Here is a 27,052-nt window from a genome sequence, read left to right on the forward strand (position 1 = left end):
GAAATTCTTCCGCATCTCAGTCCTGAATAGCTTACTCCTTATTCTTTGACTAGTTCTGGAGCATCAGGAACACTCTTCCTGATCATCTGGTACAACTTTGGAAATAGTGGAGTTCGAGTTATGGCCTGTTACCTCAGAGAGTTGTAACACTAGGAATGGGCAGCAAATGTTGGCCCGGTCAGTGATGTCCACACCACATGAATGAATAATTAAAAAGGCCTTAGTTTGATGTCACAGCCATAAGATAATATCTCAAAGTGCAATATTCCTTGTGTTCTTCATTGGAATGTCAGCTTAGGTTTGTGCTCAAGCCTCTGGAATGGGAATTGAAGTCACAACGTTCTGATTCACAAACAGGAACACTACGAATAGAGCCATGACTAAACAGTAACTCCCTCTCTACTGGGAAGGAGGGAAGTATTATGGGTTGGGTAATTGTGGGATCTGTTCATGCTTAAGAATAAATTCAACAAGTTGTTAGTAGGGATAACGGGATGTAATTCTGGTGAAAAACTGGGCCTCTCTTCATTGAGCAGAAGGTCTGCCGGAGAAGCCCAACCTTCAGGGTGTTTGAGAAGACAAAAATATTTAAGGCATTTGGACAATTCAATGAAAATGTCATTTGTAGATCATTACCTAAAGATGAGGCAAAAATTGGGAATGTGTTTTTCATATCTATGTGAATAATTGTTAGGATCTGGAACTTACCAGACCAGTAATAACTGGGGTGTGCTCGAGCTGAAATAATCTAGTTAGTTAACAAAGGGAGTGTAACAAATATTTTGAAAGATTATCTTGAAAGGGATAAAGACGATAATGGGAATTAATGGATGGCACTTCCAAAGATTCAGACACAGGATGTAAAAAGCTTTCCTACATTGATGAAACAGTCTATTAGGTTCACATCAGGAGTCAAAATTTTAAACAAAAATACAAATTGCTGGACAAAGTCAGCAGGTCTGGCAGCAGCTGTGGAGAGAAATCAGAGTTAACATTTCAAGTCCAGTGATCCTTTCGTTTCTTCTTCATCACCATTAATAGAAGGGTCTTTTGGTATTTTGTCCAAATTTTAAACTATTTATGTTCAGGTGTTAGGAGGTTGACCTTTTCTCAGAGCACAGTGGATTTTTAAATAGGCTGCTGTCTCATGCAGAAGACACTGACCTGCTCAAAGTCTTCAAGGAAGAGTTACACCTGTTTCTGCTTGAGGTAGATATCAACTCATCGACATGATAGATATATCAGGGATTTCAGGAACAGAATTATCTCCCCAGCTAATTTTGACTAGCCAACTGGGTAGGGGATAAATTTCCCAGAGTTCTTCCCTACAAATTGGCCTGGGTTATTATTGGTTCTTTTACCTGCCTGTAAGAGAGTACACATTGTTTTGGGTGAGGTGGACAATTATATATTGTGAGACACAAGGCATCATAATTGGGTGCTGGAGGCTGGATGGACAAGGCAGTCTTTACTCATCCTTTATTGTTAATATGCTTGTTGTAAGTACCATAGTGCATTAAAATTGAGATATGAAAATCAAACAAATTAAGCTATTTTACTAAATTAAAATTAACATTCCAATGGGGGCAAATAACACTCCTAGTTGGTGTGGACTGGTTGAACTGAAGGGTCTGTTTCCTTGTAGTATGACTCTATAATTCTGAGGTTATTAATACAAGGTTTTAAGTTAAGCAAATTAAATTAAAACATTGCACCTAACCGTCCAGTAATCACTCATTCTGGGTGCTTTCTAAGTAGCACTAAACAGCAAAAAAGCAACATTGATTCAATGAAACAAATGAATTCAATAGTCCCCACAGTAGTTTTATACCTGCTTGAAATTTCTTTTTAATTTAAGAACACATTGCCTTGATTTGCAAAATAAGGCAATCTTATTGAGGCAGAAAATATCCTGAAGGGATGGTAGGACGGATACTGAAATGATGTTTTTCTTTTTGAGAAAGAGAAGGACGAGGGAACACAATGTTAAAAATAAGGCTCATTTAGGATGGAGATGAATTTTTATTTCAAAGGGCTGTGTGTTAACAGGGCTTACTTCCCCAGAGAGCAGTGGAATGAATACTTTCGGTTACACATTAGCATTGACAGAGTTCTGGTCATGAGATATTTTTAAGAGAGAGGTAAATAGATTCTTGATGAAGAAAAATGTTAAGAGTTATTGGGGTCGGTGTGAATATAGAGTTGAGATCATAATCATATCAATCATGATCTAAATGAAAAGCAGAGCAGGTTTAAGGGGCCAAATGGCTACCTCTGCTCCTGAGTTGTACAACTGAGCAAATCATCCCATTCTAAGCACATTATTTTTACACCTGGCATCTTGTTGTGAAGATTTGCCCTCCCTCCCCTTAGTTTTCATCCATAAGCAGAGCCCAACTTTACTCTGACTATATATCAACTACAAGACATTATGCTAGCAAAGATGTGGAGGTGCTGGTGTTGGACTGGGTTGGACAAGTTCAAAAATCACATGACACAAGGTTATAGTCCAACAGGTTTATTTGAAAAGCCAAGCTTTCAGAGCCTCGCTCCTTCTAGCACCTGTGTTTTCAAATAAACCTGTTGGACCAAAACCTGGTGTTGTGTGATTTTTGACCTTATGCTACCAAAGACACAGCTTACTGACTTACTCGCAGCTGCTCAGCTCACATAGTTTGTATTTGGATGACTGGGTGGTTAAAAAATGCAATACATCACCACATGGAGTGGTTGACCTGATAAGCATAGATGAATAAAGGAAAGTAGGTACTAGAAAATGAAAGCCACAGGAAGATATGTTGAGAAGGTGTGATGATGTAAAGAAGGAATTACATTTATATTGCACTTTTCCTGATCCAATCGAGGACATCGTCCAAGTACTTTAATCCAATTAATCTAGTACAACTCTTGAGGAATAACGTCAGAAAGAGGGCAGTCAATTTGCATACAACGCAAACATCAATATGATAATGGCCAGATAATGTGTGTTTTAACGAGATTGATGGTGTGGAAGTGTCAGCCTACATTATATTATGGAGTCAAGTCAGACAAAATAATAATTCCCCAACCCCCTTCAACAACAATCAAATCTGTTACTTAGTTAGCTCTGAAACTAATATTCCATGAACATAACCTTTTCACCTTTCATCTCAACCTGGATGAGCCACTGCCCCTTTGCCCTTGGCCTTTGGAATAGGAAGGGATAGGGTGAAAAGCAAATCTGTGGGACTCATCAGCAGCTCCAAAAATGTAGGCAATACATTTTCTGGAAATTGTGTAAACACAGTCCATCTCTCTGTATGAATTGTCCATTTCCTGGTGCATTCTGATTTTTGGTAATATGTCTGTCAGTCATGAGGTTAGCAGGCCCAAACTCTTGATGCTTTCCATAACTTTCTATTTCCTGTTTTAATTTGGTTAAAGTGGTTTGACTCACTCTCCCGTACATTAGCGTGTATCTCACCCCAGTGGAAAAAAGTTATTGCAGCCATATTTGTCCACAATGAAATAGAACTCATATGTACAGGTGCGGACTTGGCTGAAATGCTGACTGCATTTATCTACTTGTTTTACATGCAGATATCTTTCCTTCTTTGCTAATTTGCCATCTGCTCCTCCATGTGGAGATGCTTTAATAGCTTGTTCAAGCCATTTTTGTGCAGCCTTGCTGGCTGGCTTCCTTGAATTTATTGCCACTTTTATTGACAATTCTCTCAACTGTTAAATAATCCTTGTGCATCCAGCTGATGCATGGTCTCTTTGCCATCTAACTACGGAATTATGGATATCAACCTTGTTTTTAATGATAAGGTTTTGGGCAGCTACTTTCATGTCCTGTGCATCACTTTGCCTTCAACAAGGTTTGTTTCCATTCTTAAATTGACAGTTATTTCTCTCTTATACACACATGAACACAGACACACACAAACCAACCAAATTCAACAAGTGCAGTAGGAGTCTCCCATTGAGACCCCCATTGATTGCTCTTCCATACAGTCACACATCCTCACCAACTCCAATACATCAGTGGGAATCTCCCATTGAGTGTGATATTGATCACTTGCCCTCTGCCTTGGGAACCTAATGTTGCAACTGACAGTTCAAATAGGAATTTCACAACTGCAGTTCTGAAGAAGGGTCAGTGGACTCAAAACGTTAGATCTGCTTTTTCTCCACAGATGCTGTGAGACCTGCTGAGTTTGTCCAGCAATTTCTATTTTTATTTTACAATTAGCAATGCTGGGGATTGCCTGTTCCTGAACTATGAAATAAATTTAGAAGATTAATTTTGTTTGGAGGGAAATGTATTCACTGAGACTTCTGATATAGCTCCCGTTTAAAAAAAAATTGAGAACCATGCCATAAGTTGTAGTAGATCTGTTAACAGAAATCTAAATTGATTAGAAATCTTGCTCAACTCATTTCTTCAATTGGACAGCTTTGAATGGCAAAATGAGAGATGACTATACTCACAATCCACAAAAGGTACAAAAGTGAAGAAGAGGTAGCAGCAGTGTATGTCACTGGGCTAAAGAGCCAGCGGCCCTCCTAATTTTCTTGGGCCATGAGTTCAAATCCCACTGAAGCAATTAATACAAATAAAGCTAAAAGAAATTCATTGCCTATTGACACAAAATCTGTTAGGATCATTACTGCTGTTCAGGGAAGAAAATCTGTCATCCTTACCTGGTCTGGCCTACTTACGACTTTAAATTCATGACCTGTGAAATAGCTGAGCAAGACACTCAGTTCAAGAATTCTCAGGAATGAACAACAAATGCTAGCCTTGCCAGCGACATTCATGTTCATTGGAAGAAAAAAATATAAGGCAACTTAGTTTATAACTTGTGACTTGACAAGCCATAGGACAGAGTTGCTATGATCAAAAAAACTTAAGTTAGTTTGTTTGGTGGGGGGACAATGGATGAGGTAGGGCCAGGAGTGTGGCAGAGGAAACCTGCTATAGAAAAATTGGATTTGTTCTCTTTTATTCACTATGATGTTAACAACGGCTGAGAAACTGTAGCCTTCAGCAAACCTTTGGAACATCATTGCGTTCAATTCACTATCTGCTATGCTAAACTATGTCTATGAGTATCAAAATTGCTGCTGGTCACATTTTAGCCAATGGTTCACCTGGGCAGGACTTTTTGTCAGGAAAAATCTCACAATCTCAGGAAAAATAGTCTGTTGCAAGTCTGCCTGATGTTAATGGACTCTCTTGCAGTTGTTAAACTCTTTGAGGACAGGAATCGGCTCAGAATGTGAATTCCACTCGTATCCAACAGGAAGCACCACCCTCACAGTTGCTTGTCAATCCAATGTCCAACAACTGTTTGGGTACAGCAGCACTACGTGGAGTGACTCTCACTGCTGGCAGTGCAAGCTGGAATGAGAAACCTGACTGAGGTTCTTGACTGGGGCCAGTGCACCTGTTAAAGAGTAAGCCATACCTTCATGTCAGTAGCACAAGGACTGAGACTTTGATACAAACTTGGGCCCCCCTCTGTCCACTGCTGTAAATATTGCAGTGGGACAAGAAGCTGTCCTTAAAGCCTCAACCCAAGGGCTGGTGGCCCATCTAATATCTCCCCCGCTGCGTGCAAAATTACGGTTGTATTGAGGATCAGCGGATAGAAGCTGACAAAGCTGCCCATGGTATTATGCCAAATTTTCCATGCTCGGCCCACCTGCCACCCAGCCCTAGGAAGAATGAGAGTCTGCCCATGAACCCATTCAGCATTACTACGGAATACCTGCTAAACGTAAGAAAGAACAAGTTTCCAATTATATAGCATCCTTCATCATCTCAGGATGTCCTGAAGTCCCAAATACAAGCAATGAATTACTTCGATGTGTGGTCACTGTTGTATGTAAGAAATAAACAGCAACATGATTAATGATCAGATAATCTATATTTTAGTGACGTTGAATGAGGAATAAGCATTGGCTAGGTCAGTTTTTCTTTGGTATAATACAATAAGATCTTTGCATCCACCTGAGAAGGAAGATGGAGTCTCGGTTTAATTTCTTAACCAAGACAGGGCATGACCATTACCAATCCTTAATGTGTTAGCTTGGATTTTTTTTCTCATATCCCTGGAATATGAGTTGACCCCACAATCTTCTAACTTGGAAGCAAGCTGAACTATGATTACCTCATGAGATGCAGAGGACAGATAGTCAATCCATATGATAAATTTATGTATTAATGAGCTTGCCTGGTTCTGTCGCATGTGAAGGAGATCAATCCATCTTTGCAGTGAATCTGCCAACACGGTTGAAGAAGTGACAGAATGACACTATTTCTGAAAGCTCATGAGATTTGATTTGATTAACATTTGATTGCCAGGAAATTATAGTGACCCATGTTTATTATGTTTCAATAATATGTCTCCAAATGTACACTACATAAAATGGATTCAAGTTCTACAATCTTTAAGAATGGTTGAGAGGCTGCAGTGAGGTCTGTGTCACAATTGCAGTACCCTGCAGGAGGAACATAGCAGTCAGTTCTGTACCAAGCATATATTGTAAGCTGTGCTTACTTATAGGTCAATGGTACACTGTACAGTATAACACAATGATGAAATTGTCTATACTGCGATAGGTAGTTTACTTGGTGTTGTGCTACTGTTATATTTCATTCATGCAAGTAATTTATTTTGATTGCCATCGTTCTCAGTTTAAAATACAAACACAGATAAGGGAATCGCAGTGACAATGCCTTGCAAGGATCCTTCCTTGGATGTTCTTAATATGTACTATATTTTGAGAAATGTCTCTTTCCAATTTATATCATATCTGAGAGTTAAATCCAGAAAAAGTCATTTTCGTGAAAAACATACAATTGATACTGACTGATGGCAGTCTTTCCCTATATCACTTGGAAGCACAATAAAATCACGAAAATGAATCAAATGTTTTGATTAATTATTTATTAGCTGCAATGCCTCTCTGCTAACACACATCTTGTACTCCCCTAACAGAAGTGATATCTTCCTTTAAATATATTTATTCTCAGAAAGCTCTGCAAATCAATTAGCTTCCCTACATACCAGCCCTCCACTCCTGTGAACTTATATATAATTGGAAATTAAGAAAGGCAAACAGACAAGACTCTGTTTTCAGCTGATCAGGATTACATAGCTGTGTTTAAAAGCCTGATTTAAGATGAAAACGTCTAATCTTTCAAGATTTCCCATCATCTTACCTCTGGGGAAATCACTTCAGCCTAAATAGGTTTGGATTATTAAATTCTCCATTGATGGAAATTTGAGATTAAAACACTTGGAGATTTTCAGGATAATATCTTTTGTTCCCACAATCAGATATATAAGAGATATCATACCCTGAACTAAAGTTTGTCCAGTAATAACTTTAATGTCAACAGACCCCCTGTTAAAATCTTAACAATCATTTACCATTGGTTATTGTACTATTCAGAACCTTTCAGTATTTCCTAGAAGAGACAGATTTTCTTTTTTAAGGAAGAACAAAATCATCTGACTATTCAATGAGCTCAAAAAGATATTAGGCTATACTTCATGCTGCTTGAGGAAGAAATTGATCTATTATTAAACTGTTGCAGGATTGCTTCAAAAATGCTTCATAGCCCATTAGAGACATTGCTATTTTCTGGGGCCTTGCTGCATACAAATTGGATGATTCATCTTCTCCATTATATTAGACTTGTTAACAAAATTAAAACGATGTAAGAGGGGTAGCGTGGATACAAAATTGGCTAAGGGACGGAAAACAGACAGTTATCATGAACAGTTGTTTTTTTCAAGAGCAAGAAAGCATCCTCTCTCGTTCCCAGGAGGTGTGCTTTGGGCCTTCTACTCTTCAATATATACTAATGCCGTGGAACTGGATATCCAGGCCATAATTTCACAGTAGGCAGATGACAAAATGTAGAAATGCAATCAACACTGAGGAGGATATTAACAGACTTCAGATGGTCATGTTAAACGGGCAAGCACAGGTTTGGTGAAATGTAATGCAGAAAAGTGCAAAGTGATGGATTTTAGTCACAAAAAATGAGACGAGGCTGTATGAACTACATGGGATAACTGTAAGTACAATTTCAAGGTCAGAAATCCAAGGGGAGAGGGTGAGGTGGGTGTGGGGGAAACATACACAAATCTCTGACGGTAGAAGGACAAGTTCTAAATCTGTTAATAAAGCGTATGGAAACTTTAACTTCAATGGGAAACTAGAGTCCAAAAACCATACTTATGCTAAATCTTTATAAAAGATAGGTTATGCCTCAGCTGGACTATTGGATGGTATGCAATCACCTTGGTGTAGAAGATCCTCACGGTGCATCTGGAAGGGGTGGTAGTGGGGATTCACTTCTACCTATGATGGGAATGGCTGGCTGGAGGCACAGCACTCAGCCAATTACGTAGCTGGGTGAACAGGAAGTCACCTAAACACTGAACCTGCTGTTGGTTGATGCGATTGGAGGTCTAGATGCCAAGGAGAAAAAGTGCTCACAATTGCAGAGAAGGAGTTAGTAGGCGGAGTCATATCCCCCTTGGAGAATACACCCATACCAGGTTTTATTCTCTGTTGAACTTCTGCAGAAAGAATGGGCCTCGTCCATTCACTGTCTAGGGAGCTTCAGACAAAGGAGCACCTACGCAGGAGAACAATGGATCCAGGGCCAATCAAACAGCAGCTAGAAGACAAACCAGGGGTGCAACTAGAGGCAGGGCCAGATGCTGAGGGCAAATAGGACAATACCAACCAAGGCTATCTCCCAACACAGGTCAAAAGGCATGTCCTAAAGTCTATCACTCCTGCCTTGATTACCTGCAGACGTTGGAGAGGCAATATCAACCATGGTCATAGACACCTATGGAATGAGTTGCTGTATGCTCTCCATTGTGACACCCTTGGACTGGGAGGGATCCCAGCACTAATTATGACAACATTAAATTACTACACCAGCTGCTCATTCCAAGGCTCATCAGGGGCATGTGCGAAAATCCCACAGGCAGCTGCACATAACTGTATCAAAGAGGCTAAGTATGCCGTCTTTCCAAGAGCCAGAGATTTTGTGTGGCTTAGACTGGATCTAGAGAGCCAAGATGAAAGACGCTAACATGGGATATCGGGCCATAAGTAGACAATGTTGCCACTCGAACTTGCTCTGCAATTCAATAAGCTGATCTATTTGTGTTTCAAATTGCAAATTCCCACTTATCCTCAGTAATGCTGGATTCCCCATGTCTAATCGTAAAAGTACTCAATGACCTACCCCTCTGCCTCCTTCTGAGACAAAGTGCTTCACAGTCGCACAATACATGGAAAAAAGATTCTCCTCCTCTTTCTTTGAAAAGGACAATCTCTAGTTTTAAAACTGCCCCCAGTTCTGAACTGACCGACGAAAGAAAAGATCTGTGGGTTTGGAATGCATGGTGGCTTTCCCACAGGTCCAGGCGATTAGTGACACACACACACATACATATGGCGATCAGAGCTCCCTGGGACTAGTTTGCAATGTTTATGAACAAAACGAGTTCCACTCTGTTAACATACACCCAATGCATGAGCACAGATGTGCGCTCAGTTCCCAGGGAGCTGTCGTCATGCATGCATTTTTCACGGCCCCCAAGTGCGACAGCTGTTTCAGGCACTCACACACATGCAAGGATTAGTTCCGGTTGAAAGGCACTGTCCCTCAACACTAGCTGAGAACACCAGTCAGAAAGCCTTGAGCTCTGTTGGAGTGCTGTGGATGCACTAATACGGAGCAGAGGGATGGCACTGTGGTACTGTCACTGTATTAGTAATCCAGACTTCCTCAAAGTGAGTTCACCATCGACAAGGCACAAGTCACAGTGTGCTTTACTTACCTAGATGAGTACCAGTCCAACAACTCATAAGAAGCCTCTCACCATCCAGGTCAAAGCAATCTGCTTGATTGGAACCACATTCACATTCACTCCTTTCAATACCAAACATCTCCAAGATGCACTATTAAAATTCACCAAGGCTTCCAATTCCATGATCACTACCATTTAAAAAGCCAAGGGCAGCAGAAACATAGAATTGCAAGTTCCTCTGCAGGCCACACAAAATCTTGAGTTGGAACCATTTTTTCAGTGTCACTGGAACTCCCTCTCTAACAACATTATAAATGTAGCTACACCAATGGATTGCAGCAGTTCAAGTGGTCAGCTCACCAACAGCTTCTTAATGGCAAAAGGGATAGTAATAAATGCTGGCCTGGCCAGCGATGACCACATCCTACGACTTAATTGTTTAAAAACCACTGAGTTGCTGAAAATAGTGTTCAGCTGCTTGCAACACTCTTGCAGAGCTCTTTTAATAAACAGCTTAAAATGCTGCAGGAACATACAATGTTGCACACCCTCATTAAGATAATCCTTGTCAACCATATATTCGGAGGAGCCAGACATCTGAGCTAACATTGAGAATAGGGAGGACGGATCAAGTTGCAGTTCAGTACCAGATGGCATGGCAATGTCAGACATGTAAGGGAGGTCTGTGAATCTCTCATTTTCAATAGATTCCAGCATGCAATTAAACTTTTCAGGAACTGTCTGCTCTAGGCCTTATACCCACAAGACCACTAAATATCCATCCAACACCAAATTACCAATGTTCACATTTCAAGCCACTCTGCTCTTAGCACACAAAAGACAAAGATGTCAGTACTGCCTTTCAGCCATATAGACTTGCTGTTTACTATGCTAGCAAACAATGATCTAGGCCCTATGAATAATGAATCATGAATGAAGTACACATGATCTTTTCCCCCAGTTGCTCTTAGCACTTGATTCTGCCTCAGATTGCACCCCTTGTTGGCCATGTGACTGAATTCCGACTGGACTCAGTTCATTCATTCTTCTGTAGCATTTTCTCCCTCACCTGAAACTCAAGGAATACTGAGGGGAAGGGGCCCTATGGCTTACAGTTTTCTTGCTAATAATGCTGACTGTGATCCTGCCCAAACTCACTAATTTTGTCTTCAGTTGCCCTGGACCTTATTAAAAATGGATATCTTAATGTAGCAGGGTATAGATTCTACTGGAAGGAGAGAAAGGGAGGCAAGAGAGGAGAGGGGAATGGCATTTTTGATTAGGGAGAACATTACAGCTGTATTTAGGGTGGATATTCCTGGGAGATCATCTACTTAAGTTATATGGGTGAAACTGAGAAATAAGAAAGGGATGATCACCTTGATAGGCCCTCCCATAGTTGGTGGGAAATTGAGAAGCAAATATATAAGGAGAACGCAGATATGTGTAAGCAAAATATGGATGTCATGACTGGGGATTTGAACTTTCCAAACACAGACTGGGATTGTCAAAGTGTTAAGGACTTAGGTGGGGACGAATTTAAGTGTGCACAAGAAAACCTTCTTATTCAATATGTGGATCTAACAACTAGAGAAGGAGCAATACTTAACCTTCAGTTAGGAAATAAGGGAGGGCGAGTGACTGAGGTATCAGTGGGGGAGCACTTTGGAGCAAGTGATCATAATTCTATTAGTTTTAAAATAGTTATGGAAATGTTTAGAACTGATCAAAAAGTTAAAGTTCTAAATTGGAGTAAGCCCAATTTTAATGGTATTAGACAGGAACTTTCAAGAGCTGATTGGGGAGGCTATGCACAGGTAAAGGGATGGATGGGAAGTTGGAGGCCTTTAAGAATGAGATAATGAGAGGTCAGAGACAGTATGTTCCTGTCAAGGTGAAGGGCAAGGCTGGTGGGTGTAGGGAATGCTGGATGACTAGAGAAGCTGAGAGTCTGATCAAGAAAAAGGAGACATAGATCAAGTTTGAACAGCTGAGGTCAAATGAATTCCTTGAACAGTATAAGGGCAGTAGACATATACTTGAGAGGGAAATCAGGAGGGCAAAAAGGGGACAAGAGATAGCTTTGAAAAATAGAGTTAAAGAGAGTCCAAAGAGATTGCATAAATACATAAAAGGCAAAAGAGTAACTATAGAGAGACTGGACCCCCTTAAATGTCAACTTGGCCATTTATGTGTGGAACCACAGTAGGTGGGGGAGATGTAAATAAATATTTTGCATCAGTATTTATTGTTGACAAGAATTTGGAAGCCAGGGAGCTTGGGGAAATATTGATGTCTTGAAAAGAGATGCTGGACACAAAGCTAGATAAATTATTGGGACTTGATCAGGAGATTCCAAGAGCTTTGTGGAAATCTTGGGAAGAGATTGCTAGCCCCCTTGCTGGACTATTTGTATGAACGATTGCCATGGGTGAGTGCTAGAAAACTGCAGGTTGGCTAATATGGTGTGATTATTGAAGAAAGGCTGTGAGGAAAAGCCAGGGAACTATACAGCAGTGAACTTCAAGTCAGTGGTAGGTAGGTTGTTGGAGGGGATTTTGTGAAATATGATATACATGCATTTGGAAAGGCAAGGACTAATTAAGGATAGTCAGCATGGCTTTGTATGTGAGAAAGCATGACTCACTAACTTGATTGAGTTTTCTGAAGAAGTGACAAAAAAGATTGATGAGGGCAGAACAGTAGATGTTGTCCATATGGACTTCAGCAAAGCGTTCGACAAGGTTCCACATGGTCAACTGCTTAGTAAGATTAGATCACATGGAATACAGAAGGAGCTTGCCAAATGGATACAAAATTGGCTTGAAGGTAGGAGACAGAGGGTAATGTGGAGGGTTGTTTTCAGAGTGGAAGCCTGTGACCAATGGTGTGCCAGAAGGATCAGTGCTGGCTCCACTGCTTTTCATCATTTATATAAATGATTTAAATGTGAATATAGTTAGTAAGTTTTCAGATGACATCAAAATAGATAGCAAAATGGACAGTGACGAAGATTATCTCAGAATACAACAGCACCTTGATCAGATGGGCTGATGGGCCAAGGAGTGGCAGATGAAGTTTAATTTAGATAAATGTGAGGTGTTGCATTTTAGTAAGGCAAACTGGATTTATACAGTTAATAGTGGGACCCCGGGGCGCATTGTCAAACAAAGAGACCTGAGGAGCAGGTGCAGAGTTCCTTGAAAATGGAGTCGTAGGAGACAGTGTGGTGAAGAAAACGTTTGGCGTGCTTGCCTTTACTGGCCATAACACTGAGTATAGGAATTGGGATGTCATTTTGCGGCTGTACAAGACATTGGTGAGGCCACTTTTGGAAAACTGCATACAATTCCGGTTGCCCCTCTATGAGTAGGATGTTGCTAAACTTGAGAGGATACAGAAAAACTTTACAAGGAAATTGCCATCACTGGAGGGTTTGAGCTACAGAGAGAGGTTGGATAGGCTGGACATTTTTTCTGGAGCATTGGAAACTAGGGAGTGACGTTATAGATGTTTATAAAATCATGTGGGGCATGGCTAGATTGAACAGCTATGGTCTTTTTCCTAGGGTGGGGGAGTCCAAACTAGAGGACATAGGTATAAAGTGAGTGGAGAAAGATTTAAAAAGGACCTGAGGGGTAATTTTTTCATGCAGAGGGTAGTGCATGTATGGAATGAGCTGCCAGAGGAAGTGGAGGCTGGTACAATTACAACTTTTAAAAGACATCTGGATGGGTATATGACTCTACTGTCTGCAGGACAGAGAAGGTGATTGAATTTGATGGAGGCATTCAAAACTATGAATGGCTCTGACAGAGTAAAAATAAACTGTTTATAGTGGTAGGTGGGTTAGTTATCAGAGGACACAGATTTATGGTTGGATGAGAACTGATTTTCATTTTGCACAATGCGTTTGTGTGATCTGAAACAGATGAAGAGAAAAAAAAACGGTTGCCAGACCATGGGGAAGATACATGGAATGGGATTAATTGGAGAACTCTGCCAAGCAGTCAAAGCAGTAATAATAAGGCAAATGGCCTCTTGCTATGCTAAATCTTTCTATGATCAGGAACTGGAACTTGCACTAAAATTTTAACAATGGTTTTAATTCCTCAGCTAGTCCATTCAATATCTAGCAACAAAAAAAAAAGCTCTGTGGACTTTGGGACCCAGATTCACTACAGAAAGTTATTCTCACCTCTTCAGTTATAAGTGCTGAGTCTGGCATTTTATTCAGCTAACATGAAAAGTGGCAATAACCTACACTGTGTCTCATGTTCAATGTAAAAAAAAAGCATGGATCATCTGGCATTAATTTCAAAACAAGGAGAAATTACTTCTGAATCCATGTCTTTCCATTTTCATACAATGTGTTCTTCAGAGATTTGTGAGATTTAGAGAGTTATCCACAGCTTTGAAGTCACATTCTGACTCCCATCCAAAGGGGACTTAAGAGAACATCAAATTAGCTGCCTACAGCTGTATTATCACCATGGTGAATGGAAATTAGAACATTAGAAAATTAAAGGATCGCAAGTCCTCTGCACTTGGTGCTCTATAATCCTATGCTCGTAAAAGAAGTGGTTACAGAGATAGTGGAAGCATCAGTTGTAATCTTGTACAATTCCATAGTTTCTGGTGATGGAGCATGGGAGTGAGGGCGTCTTTCTATCGTGCTGCAAGGCATTGGTGAGTCCACACCTTGCATACTTGGTTTTGGTCTCCTTATTTAAAGAGGGATTTACTTGTACTGGACACAGTTCAGGGAAAGTTCACTGGCATGATTTCTAATTCAGACCCTGATATCTTTTTTTTAAAACATCAGTGTTTGAGTGAAGCACCACCTTATTTGTAGCTCTACTCTCCTGGGTCTATTTCTCAATTGCCCAATGTTAATTTACAGAAAAGAGGTGTCAAATGTTTTCAGTTTCTACTATCTATACTTAAAAGGTCTGGTTGATTATCACTTTTGCAAGACTGCAGAAAAGGAATTTTTTTCAGAAAGTTACAAATGAGTTACAAAACAATTACTGCTATTGTTACTCCAGGCTTTGTATTGGGTGAATGTGCATGGAGTACAAAATTATGAGGGGTATGGATAGGATAAATAGACAAAGTCTTTTCCCTGGGGTCGGGGGGTCCAGAACTAGAGGGCATAGGTTTAGGGTGAGAGGGGAAAAATATAAAAGAGACCTAAGGGGCAACTTTTTCACGCAGAGGGTGGTACATGTATGGAATGAGCTGCCAGAGGATGTGGTGGAGGCTGGTACAATTGCAACATTTAAGAGGCATGTGGATGGGTATATGAATAGGAAGGGTTTGGATGGATATGGGCCAGGTGCTGGCAGGTGGGACTAGATTGGGTTGGGATATCTGATCGGCATGGACGGGTTGGACTGAAGGGTCTGTTTCCATGTTGTACATCTCTATGACTCTATAAGTTCCCTGGGTGGGCATGGCAGGTATGTGGGATTAAGGTGGTCACTGGAAGGTCATATGTTGGCATAGAAGGTAGGAGGATCCAGGACCACAGAATAACTACAGTGTGGAAGCAGGCCATTTGGCCCATCGAGTCCACACCAACCCTCTGAGGAGCATCCCATCCAGAGCCCCCCCTCCCCCCAATCTATCCCTGTAACCCTGCATTTCCCATGCATAATCCACCTAGCCTGCACATACCTGAACACAACGGGCAATCTAACTTGGCCAATCCACCTAACCCTGCACATCTTTGAACTGTGGGAAGAAACCAGAGCACCCCAGAGGAAACCCATGCCAACATGGGGAGGATTTGCAAATTCCACAAAGCCAATTGCCCCAGGGTGGAATCGAACTCAGGACTGTGAGGCAGCAGCACTAACCACTAAGCCACCATGCCATCATGATGGGATGGGTTGAGGTGCATAGGTTAACAGGGAGGGTATAAGCTTCAATGTGGATGGGTGGAGGGCTATAGTTTGGATGGAGAAGACTTGGCAAGTGTGAGGGCTGAAGGATATTGGTTTCTTTCTGATTTATTGCTTTTATTCCAACTAGAACCAAGCTTCGGTGTGCCAAGGTGTGCAAAGCAGCCTCACTGGCTGGATTTGAACTCTTTCCCTGGGTAGCAGTTACAACACAAAGTCACACCCACCTTCCCATAATGAAAATCTCACCTTTGCAGGCACTGTCTCCATAGACAGGCTGAACCAACAAATTTCCCAACGCTAAGGTGAAAATCCAAGCCATAACATTGAGGAAGATGTTTTGGCCTCTGTTGTCACATCTACATAAATGTCCTGGATGCGCAGAAGCAATTTAGAAAATAGTTAATATGCTGGAATACATAAAAGTATCAAATGACATCCGGAAGTAACTATAGATCCAAGAGAACACAAAGTTACATCTGTGCAAAATAAGTTCAGACAGAATTTAGAAAAACAATGAAACTTTATAAACAAAATAAGAGATGGCAAGTTAAGAGAATCGGCCATGCTAAATTGCCTATAATTTACAGGGATATGCAGGCCATGGGAAATTCAGGGTGACAGGGAGAGAGAATTGGTGGGGGAGGGGTCTGGATGGAATGCTCTTCAGAGGGTTGGTGTGACCATCTGCATCCACACTGTAGGGATTCTATGATTCTAACCGGCATACCGCACTTCAAATACTGTTAGATACAAAACACTAGTAGGTGGGAGCATCAGGAAGGGTCAGTGAAAGATTGCACGGTCTTTTCTTATGTCATTTACTTTTCATGTAAGGTCCCTAAACTAATTTTTGAGGACCTGTGACTTTCTGCTTAAGCATGCTGTTAATTCTCACTTGTACAACTGGCTCTTCAAGTACATCCACTAATGTATTCATACTTTCCACAAAATCCCCAGCCTTCACCTTTGTTCATCTTATTTTTATGACAGAACAAAGCTGCCTGCACTTTATACTATCAAATCTCCTACTTTATTACCTCCATTCTTCTTTCTGACACTATAGCCTTCTCCTTGATTCTCTTAAGTTCATTAATTTCACCTTTCGATTCCTCACTAACACTTTTAGTGCCATTCAATACCTGGAAACGTATTCAACACTTCTGTTTCCTGCATTCTAACAATGATCTCTCCACCTCTATTACTGCTTCGTTTTACTGCCATATATTGTGTGTCACTGAACTTATGAAGGCAATTCATTGTACAAAGCATTTGACAAAGGTGTCATATAAAAGCAAGTGTACTATTGTTTCACATGTTCTGTTCACATGTTGACTGTCCACCTCATCGCGTGCTATCATTTTCCCAGCATACAGCAACTCATCAGTCTCACATACTCCAACTTCAAGCTAGCATCATCAACCTCACTGATGCTGATAAATCAACCCTCATCCCTAACAAACTGAAATAACTCTTCAGAGGCTGGTGTCCCATCACTAATCACCTTTTATTTACAGATGCCTTTGACAATTGCACTGGCTTTTACTGAGTCAGACAGACCAAGGGCTCGATATTCCTGATGTTTGCCCTTTTGTGCCAGCCAGGGGCTCCCTGGTTAGACCAGATTAACAGACCCAATCAGAGAGCTCATTTTCTATGCTGTCCAGCTGGCTGACCTCATTATAATCACTACAATCCATGTTACACAAACAATGCCTTAAGAGTCCTAATCAAAGTCAGGCTCTTGTGGTACAATGGTCGTGTCTGAGGAAATTGAATGTGACCTCAGTGACTCCATGTCTTAGCATCTTGCAGAATCCGTGACAAAACTTCCCGCAGCGGTGGTGATGAGTGGGTGGAGCACCAAAGGTGTGGAGCAACATGGAGCGGCTGATTATTGAAGACTGAATGGACTTGAGCCGGAATATTCACTCTTTCTCCACCGATGCTGCCTGAGCTGCTGAGGATTTCCACCTCCCACAGTTTCTTATTCTGAAGAAGGGTCACTGGACCTGAAATGTTAACTCAGGCTTCTCGCTACAGAGGCTGCCAGACCGGCTGAGATTTTCCAACAGCATCTGTTTTTGTTTCAGATTTCCAACATCCACAGCTTGTTCATTTTTTTTGCTTCTTGTCCATATTTGATTCTGGTTTGCTCCCAGAACCCAGTGTAGAAACGTTGTTCTCAAACTCATTGCAATACTTCTCCTCACCGCCAACAATCATCCCGCTGGAGTGCAGCTAACTTATAGAATCAGCGAGAAATTATTCAACTTCTGCTATCTTTAAGCCAAAACCAACGTCACCCCAACCAGTGTCATTGAGCTGCAGTATGCAGATGATGCTGGTGTAAGTGAACTCTCAGAGAATGTACTCCAGATCATCGTCAGCACTTTTAAGGAGGTATGTCAGGGCATGGGTCTCCCATGAGACTCCCCAAGCAGACTCTCTACCCCCAGCTCCGAAACAGCGGCAATGTGAGTCACCTCCTTGAAACACTGCTGTCAGATGGTAGGTGCACCCACACTTCTATTAGGGAATTTCAGGATCTTGCTCCAGAGGAAGTGAAGAAACGGTGATATACATCCATTTTTTTTAGCTGGCTAAAGGGCTGAGTAGCCTACTCCTGATCCCAATTCAGATGATTGCATTTTCACACATCTGCAACACTTGTCTTTTGAGATTGTATGGATTATAGACATTGACTGTATTGTCATAGGACTACTGGTAAGTTACGCTAATACATATTACATACTGTACATCATTGTATGTCAGAAGTGCTTAACTCAATGGAAGGGGTGCTATATAAATGTCTAGTGCCCATTTTCTAAAGAAAGAAGTGGCTTGCTTATGAGCACTCACGTTCTATTCAAGGTGGCTCTGTTCAGGGAGAATGCTGAAGGGGTGGTGATGGAATTAAAATTAAAATTCATCACTGATAACTCCACAAATAGCTCAGACTGGTTGGTATACTTTCAGATCATTTCAATTTGAATTAAAAACTAGCTTTATTCATTTTGTTGTAATATGTGGACTTTTAAATATTAGAAATTACTTGAGTACCTGAACTCCAAATCCTGACTACAACACTGGAACAAAACTCGCACCATCAGCAACCTGTTTCACTGTTGGTTGGCACTTGGGTCCATCCTTTTGAGTAAAAACTCTCTCAAGTAGACAATTTGTTGACCCAGTAATAATAACTGTTTTATGCAAAGTCTCCACAGAACTGAGGCAATTCTAAGAATATTGTCGGACCGCAGAGGTGTTTCAAAAAATACCACATGGTGAATTTATTGGCTTGTTTCCCTTCCTTGTGACTGCAAAGCTCAAGAAACAAACTCTCAATTCAAGTTACTTTAAAAATAACCTCTCTTATCTAGTACCTAGTAGCTGCGTCTTTACCCACTACCAATGAAATATTACTGAGAGAATCATTCATCTTTAAACCTAATTTTACATAATTTCTGAATGTGAAGTGCTCTGATGCTAATTTCTACTCAATAACCATTGAGTACTTTTGACCAACTAATTAGCTCTATTCATCATCATTCAACCAATTACTGTAGCTGGGTTTTATATTCAGGCCAAACAATATTGCAGAACAGTTTGCTGAGCAAAGCTGTTTTTGTTGATGACTGTGATGAGCAGTCACGAGGTAAAATATCACTGTATTTCCCTTTCACAATGCAACCTCTTTGAAGGAGGTTCTCACAATTTGTCAAATATCTTCTCCAGACACTGACGAACGAAACATCAAAACTACCTGCATGTTAGTAGCCTGTAGATCTGATACAACCATGTAATGTTTTATACGTTCTTCACACATCAACTTCTTCATTAAGATTAGTACAAGCAGTTTCAGTTGCATAACAATTCACAAGCACGAGACAAAACGCGTTTAAAGCAGGAAAAGCAGCGGGTTGGCAAATTACTGAGTTCCCTATTTCAAGTGAGCAATTTGGAGGGGAAACCTCAAAGACATCATGTTTTCATAGGTTGAAGATGGAACACTAGCAGAGATCTTGACAGTAATACAGATTTCTGACCTTGCACATCAGAAATGGTTAAGCACAGGAGCTAGATCGACAAATAACACTGAAATGCTCATCAAAATCTATAATTAATAAACTGCTAGCAATGTTTGAAACCACAGGGTGAATTTGAAATGCTGATCTAAAGATCAGTCAAGCTTGTATTTTTACTGGAAATTATTCAATCTCGCCATGTCCAAAAGTGATTTTACAGCTAATTAAGCACTTTTGAAGTGTGGTCCCTGTTGTAATTTTGGAACCTTGGCAAACAATTTATGCACAGTGAGGTCCCATAAATACCAAAGTAATAATGACCAGATAATCTGTACAAAGGGACTGACTGATGGATAAATATTGGCCAGAACACTAGGGGAGCTGGTGGGGCTGCTCTAGTTTCAATTAAGAATCTTTTAACTCCACCCAGCAGAGATACATCAAGGTGTAATGAGTGATAATATTACTCTACAGCACTGTAAGAGTTTTAAATGCATCACTTGACCTCAGAGTTCCTAAACCAGGCAGGAAAAGAAATGAAACAGCATCCCACCATGACGGTGGCCGACAGCTGAGGCCATTTTTAAAATTAATTATTTTAAAAGTGTTGAGAGTGACCTGAGATGTAGACATATTCTCTCTCACACCCCCATTTGCAGGGTGCAGCTCCTTCCATGTTGAATGGCCTCCGATGACCCGCAAGCCTTAATACAGCACCCACCAGCCCACTTTGAAGATCAGGATGCCCTGTTGTCTAATTTGCCAATTCAGAAAAAATGAGTCTTTGTCTCTACTCTGGACAGGATCAGGAAACTCATTTGACCTTGATGGTGGGAGGCCGTGGCTAATCAATTGAGGAGGGACTCAGAGTTTCTCTGGTGTGCTGCCCTCCTAGTTCACATCTGCAACTGGAGACCACCGATTCTGTAGTCAGCCTCTGATAACTGGCTCAATTTGGTCCTTAACCTACCTTAATTTGTTACCTGCCCCTTGTGGGCAGTTGATCTTTCCATCCCTGATTCCACCTCTGGGAATCTGCAGGCGAGGTAGTGCAAGCTTAGCAACGTGATGACAGGAGGTGCAAAATTAAACATCTACCCAGTTCCATGCTCCTCTCATTCTAGGGGCCAATATATTGCCTTTGGACAGGGAAGACTGCTGTTTCATTTCTGTTCTTTTCTGGTTTGGGAACTCTGAGGTCAAGTGAAGAACAACAATGTTCACTTAAATCATCTACTGTGCTGTAGAATAATATTATCAGAAAAAAAATAACATCCAGCTATGTAAAGAGGTATCCAGATAGGTGACCAAAACCTTAATCATTGAATCATTACAGTGTGGAAGAAGATCATTCAGCCCAGCAAGTCCACACCAACCCTCCTAAGAGCATCCCACCCAGACTCACCCAATCCCTGTATTTCCCATTGTTAATCCTCCTAGCCTGCACATCCCTGAACACTCTGGGCAATTTAGCATGGCCAATCCACCTAACCGGCACATCTTTAGACTGTGGGTGGAAACCCACACTGACACAGGGAGAACATGCAAATTCCACACAAACAGTCATTCGAGGGTGGAACTGAACCCAGGTGCCTGGCACTGTGAGGCAACAGTGTTAGCCATTGTGCCACCCAGAGGTTGATTTTAAGCACATGTTAAAGGAACAGAATGAACAAGAGAGACAGCAAGATTTGGAGAGCAATACAGAGCTTAAAACCTAGGTAGCTGAAAGCATGGCTGCAAATGGTACAGCATTGAAAATTAGGGATGCAGAACATGAATTGGAGAAATGCAGAGCACTTGAAGGTCCCATTTAAATGCAGATTGATGCAGCATAAAATCTTAGTTGCTTTGGTCACAAAATGCTCCTCCAGGAGTTTATCCTTTAACTATCATAATAACTGGTTATATTTTAGGCATCAACACAAAATGCTCAACCTTTACTTTCAATATGATTCCATGTTGCATTTGAGCGATTGTTTGTTACTGGTTTGCTGGAAGTATAGCTGGACGTGTAGACATTTAATGTTACTTCATTTACAGAAGCAGCAAGCAACTGACTACTTCTAATTGAGTGTTGTGTTATATGCACATGACACTGCTTGATTTCTATAACAGGCAGGACATAATCAAACAGAAATGTGGACACACAAACACATTTGTAAAAAAAAATTATGTACGTACACATGATACTGTGAAATGTAACTACAATAGAGAACAAAAGTTTAATTTATGATCTTACGTTTACTGATGGTGTATTTGCCTCATTCAATGCCTGGGCTTAGCTGTGATTATACGGGGCAGCCACAACCAAAACAAGTTGAGTTTGTCTCCACTCTCCACAGAATCAAACCGCAGCATGCTGAATTCGCATAACACCATCAGACTCTGCTCCCACCTGAAACTTCAACCATTTTTCTCTATCAAATTCTGACTGACATGCTAAAAATTTCAGACTTTTAACATTCCCAAACTTGCATTTTATCTTCACCCAAGCCATCCATTTGCAAGTGAATTCCGATTCAGATTGATAATGCACATGAAACAGGAATTCTGAAAAGCAGCTTTACTAACTGTTGGTTTCTTTCGTGTGGTCATTGATTAGTGGCTTGAGTTCAGGGCAGAAAAGTAATACAGTACAGTGTAATAAACATATTTTAAATGTTTGAATACTTGAACTTGAGTATCCAGGATATCACTTGAAAGTTAGCAGAAGACAAAAAATTCCGGAATGTTGTAACTATGAGTAGGATAATAGCCGATGTGAAAGGGCATAGAACAGAACATACACAGATTTGTGGAATGGGAGAACAGGATAGATGAAATTTAATGCAGATAAGTGTGAAGTTATATATTTTGGTTGTAAGAACACAGAGAAGCAATTTGAAATGAATAGTATACAAATGAGTTGGGGGGGCTGCATGTGCACAAATCTTTGAGGATGAAATGAAAATTCAAGAAGACCGTTTACAAAATGTGGGATCCTATATTAATCATAACAGAACTGAGCTATGGTTTAGCCGGAGTATTGTGTTCAAATCTGGGCAATAGATTTCTGATGAATATCAGGATCTTAGTGGACACAGAGGTGCCTGATTAGAATGGTACCAGGAACGTGGGACTTCAGAAATATGTGGAGAAAATGGATAAACTGGAAGTGTTCTCCAAAGACCAAAGCTCAAGAGAAAATTTGATTGAGGTGTTCTAAATTCTGAATAGATTTGACAGTGTAATTAAGGAGCAGCTGTTTCCTTTGGCATTAAGATCAGTAACCAATGGACACAGAATTAAGGTCACTGGGAAAAGAACCACAGGTGATGTAAAGATTTGGTTGATATGATCTGGAATGCATTACCTGAAAGGGTGACAGAAGAAGATTCAAGTGCAATGTTCAAATGGGAGTATCATAAATACTTGAAGAGAAAACAAAATTACAGGTTTCATGAGGAAGGGAGTGGCACTACTTGGGCAGATCGATTCAGGGGATAATTCACATATAATCCGAGATTCAATCAGGTATGTGTTGACAAATATAAATGATCAGACAAGATATATACCAATGCATATTCATATCCATGTAATATTGATCCACAATAGGAAAAATTGCATCTGTGCAAATTTTCTTTGAATGTTTTCCTATGATACTGTCCTAAGTTAAAATTTGAATAGACACTACCAATTTGAACTTGTCACATTGTGATGAGACTCTCCTGCAAGTGGTGATAGCACCTTTTTTTCCTCTCTAACTCAAGTCTGCACTGCACACAACTTTATTTATAAGACCATAAGATATAAGAGCAGAATTATGCCATTTGACTCTGCGAGTCAGCTCCATCATGATCTGTTTCTCGATGATGTAGGGCTCCAGCCCGAAACATGGATTTTCCTGCTCCGCAGATACTGCCTGACCTGCTGTGCTTTTCCAGCAACACACTCTCAATGCTGATCTCCAACATCTGCAAACCTCACTGTCTCTTGATCTGTTTCTCAAACCCATTCTCCTGCCTTCTCCCTGTCACCCTTGATCCCCTTGCTATTTAAGAACCCATCAATCTCAGTGACTTGGTCTCCATAGCCTTCTGCGCAATGAATTCCACAGATTCACCACCCTCTGGGTGAAGTTATTTCTCCTCATGAATGTAGATTTGCTCGCTGAGCTGAAAGGTTCATTTCTGGACCTTTCGTTACCTTACTAGGTAACATCTTCAGTGGACGTCATGTGAAGCAATGCTGAAAATTCCTGCTTTCTATTTATATGTTTGGGTTTCTTTGGGTTGGTGATGTCACTTCCTGTGGTGAAGTCACTTTCTGTTCCTTTTCTCAGGGCGGGTGGTAGATGAATCTAACTTGGATGTGTTTGTTGGTAGAGTTCCGGTTGGAATGCCATGCTTCTAGGAATTCTCGTGTCTTTGTTTGGCTTGTCCTAGAATGGATGTGTTGTCCCAGTCGAAGTGGTGTCCTTCCTAATCCATATGTGAGGATACTAGTGAGAGAAGGTCATGTATTTTTGTGGCTAGTTGGTGTTCATGTATCCTGATGGCTAGTTTTCTGCCTGTTTGTCTAATGTCATGTTTGTTACAGTCCTTGCATGGTATTTTGTAAATGACGTTAGTTTTGCTCATTGTCTTATAGGGTCTTTCAAGTTCATTAGCTGCTGTTTTAGTGTGTTGGTGGGTTTGTGGGCTACCATAATGCCAAGGGGTCTGAGTAGACTACTCCTAGAATTCCTAGAAGCATGGCATTCCAACAGGAACTCTACCAACAAACACATCGAGTTAGACCCCATCCACCACCCCCTGAGACAAGGAACAGGAAGTGACTTCACCATAGGAAATGACATCACCACAGGAAATGACATCACCAACCCAAAGAAACCCAAACATATAAATAGAAAGCAGGAACTTTCAGTATTGCTTTGCATGAGGTCCACTGAAGATGTTGCCTAGTAAGGTAATGAAACATCTGGAAATGAACCTTTCAGCTCAGCGAGCAAACTTACATCCAAAACCTAAACCTGAGCTACAAATCTTCACAAAACTCGCTAATTTCTCCTCATCTCGGTTCTAAATGTCGTCCCTTCATTCTGAGGCTATTTAACTATCACCGCTGCAACCGACTCCACTTGCTACATCGGTGCTAAGCTTGATTTTGTAACAATCCCATAAAAAGATGGAATAAGAAAAATGAAAGGCTGTAAAACATACCACATTAAGCAGCATCTGTGGACAGTAACAAAAGCTCCCACAGATACACAAATTGTATCTGACCTTGAGGTTTGTATGTCCTTTTTGTTATTAAAGTATCCAACATATGTGATGCTTTACTGTTGACATTAGTTCCAACTCTTGACCCCACATGTGACTCTTTTCTCTTGCATCCTCAGTGCTAATTCACCAGTATTCACTTCAGGACCCATACTGAGATGAAAACAAGTAAAGCTCTATGTATCTATTGATGACCTCATAATTTTGAAAAAACACACATTCATGGATAGAAATGCTTAAACCAACATTAAATGTATACAGTATATACCTTCACGTATTTAATTATAAATTTAAAAAGTAACAAATATAAGTATCCATGAACCCTTGACATGGTCAGTCAAACCATGAATTTACAGGTGTCCGACTGTGATAATTGTAGGTTGTGAAATCATTTATGCTGCACTTATCTCAAAATGACAACCCTTAGACTTAGTTCAACAGATTTCTAAAAGTCCTTCACAAAAAAAATCAAAGAATGGTGGATGCTGGACATCAGAAACAAAAACAGAAATTGCTAGATCATCTCAGCAGATCCTGCAACATTTATGGAGAGACATCAGAGGTAACACTTCAGATATACTTCTGAACAAAGTCACTGGACCCAAAAAGAAAAAGAGTACTTACTAATTTATATTGAACGTTTTCTTAAAAAGAAATACAGGCAAGGAGATTTAAATACTTTGACAGGTTGACAGCTCCAGTGAGTTTATCTACTGCTTATTCACTTTTATTTCTACTTTTAACAATCCCAAATGATACTTTTCTTCTGCCAAAGGTGTCCTGGGACCCATCCAAAGTGGTACTCCACCTGTCCATACAATTCTCATAAATTTAGACTTTCCCTTGAAAAGTACAAATTTGTAAAAAAAAGGTCAAGACCACAAGAGATGTTTTGGACAAGCGACTAAGAAAATTGCATTTGTTTGATGGTGACCATGGTTTCAAATGTGCAGCAGCCTCTGTGAACCATGTATGTGTGATGTACATACCATCCCTTTTGCAACTTCCCCCCCACCCAATCCCACAGTAATTGATGGTGCATGGTGCCAAATTTGGGATTGGGACCTATAGAATCATTGCTCCACAATCATTTAAACCAAACTGGACACTCTCTCCACCCCGCATGAAAATTCAGGGAATTGGTTCAGTTGCTGGGATTTTCTTTTATTCCTCAAGTTGGAGACTAGCTTGGAAACACTGGACCATTCCTTGCTGGATTATGCAATCTCTTGCAGGGAAAATCTAGCTCACATTCTAAAGATGTGGGTTGATTGGCCATGCTAAACTGCCCATAATGTCCAGGGAAATGTGGGTTAGGTGGATTAGCCATGGAAAATGCAGGGATACAGGGATAGGATAGGGAGGTGGGTCTGAGTAGGATGCTGTTCAGAGGGTCAGTGTGGACTTGATGGGCTGAAGGGCCTGCTTCCACACAAATAGAGATTCTATGAGTCTGTGACATTCTGAACTGAGGTTTGAACGTGACGTACAGGGCACTGTGAGAAGTACCACTTCTCAAGGTGGGATGTTACACCCATACATCTGATCCCACAGTGGAGCGGAATACTGAAGATTCTGTGTTTTTATTGAAGAGAATTGGAATACCTTCTGGTCCAAACAGAAACCTCAACCAACAGTACCAAAACGAATGAACAAATCATTTACCAGAAATGATTCCACAAATCATTTGGTTGTGGAATCTTGCTGTGTGAGAAAGATGGTGACCAAATTTGCCTGTATAGCCAGAGTGATACCGTCAAGCATGCCAAACATTGAAACACTTGAGTCACAGCACGGGGAACGAGAACATGTACAGATAGGGAATAGACATGGGGAAGGGAAATAAAGGAAGGAAGAAAGAAGAGAAAGAGTGGCACCTCAAAAAAAAAGCGAACAGAGAAACGGAGGGACAGAAATTTAGATAGTGGGAGGGAGCACGAAAAGGATTGCTCACTCAGTACCACTCAATAAAATTCACACCTCGCTTCAATTTTCAGCACAATTGCAACAAATATGCT

General features: G+C 40.7%; 1 protein-coding gene across 8 annotated transcripts in view; it reads right to left on the reverse strand.

Moving 5' to 3' along the window:
- Window positions 1-27,052, reverse strand: part of LOC122564410 (catenin delta-2-like) — a 1,213,649-nt gene that overhangs the window by 537,590 nt on the left and 649,007 nt on the right. The window lies entirely within an intron of this gene.

This window comes from Chiloscyllium plagiosum, unplaced genomic scaffold (genome assembly GCF_037043375.1).
Source record: "Chiloscyllium plagiosum isolate Xiang-an unplaced genomic scaffold, Cpla_swu_hap1 HiC_scaffold_34, whole genome shotgun sequence".
Taxonomy (NCBI): Eukaryota; Metazoa; Chordata; class Chondrichthyes; order Orectolobiformes; family Hemiscylliidae; genus Chiloscyllium; species Chiloscyllium plagiosum.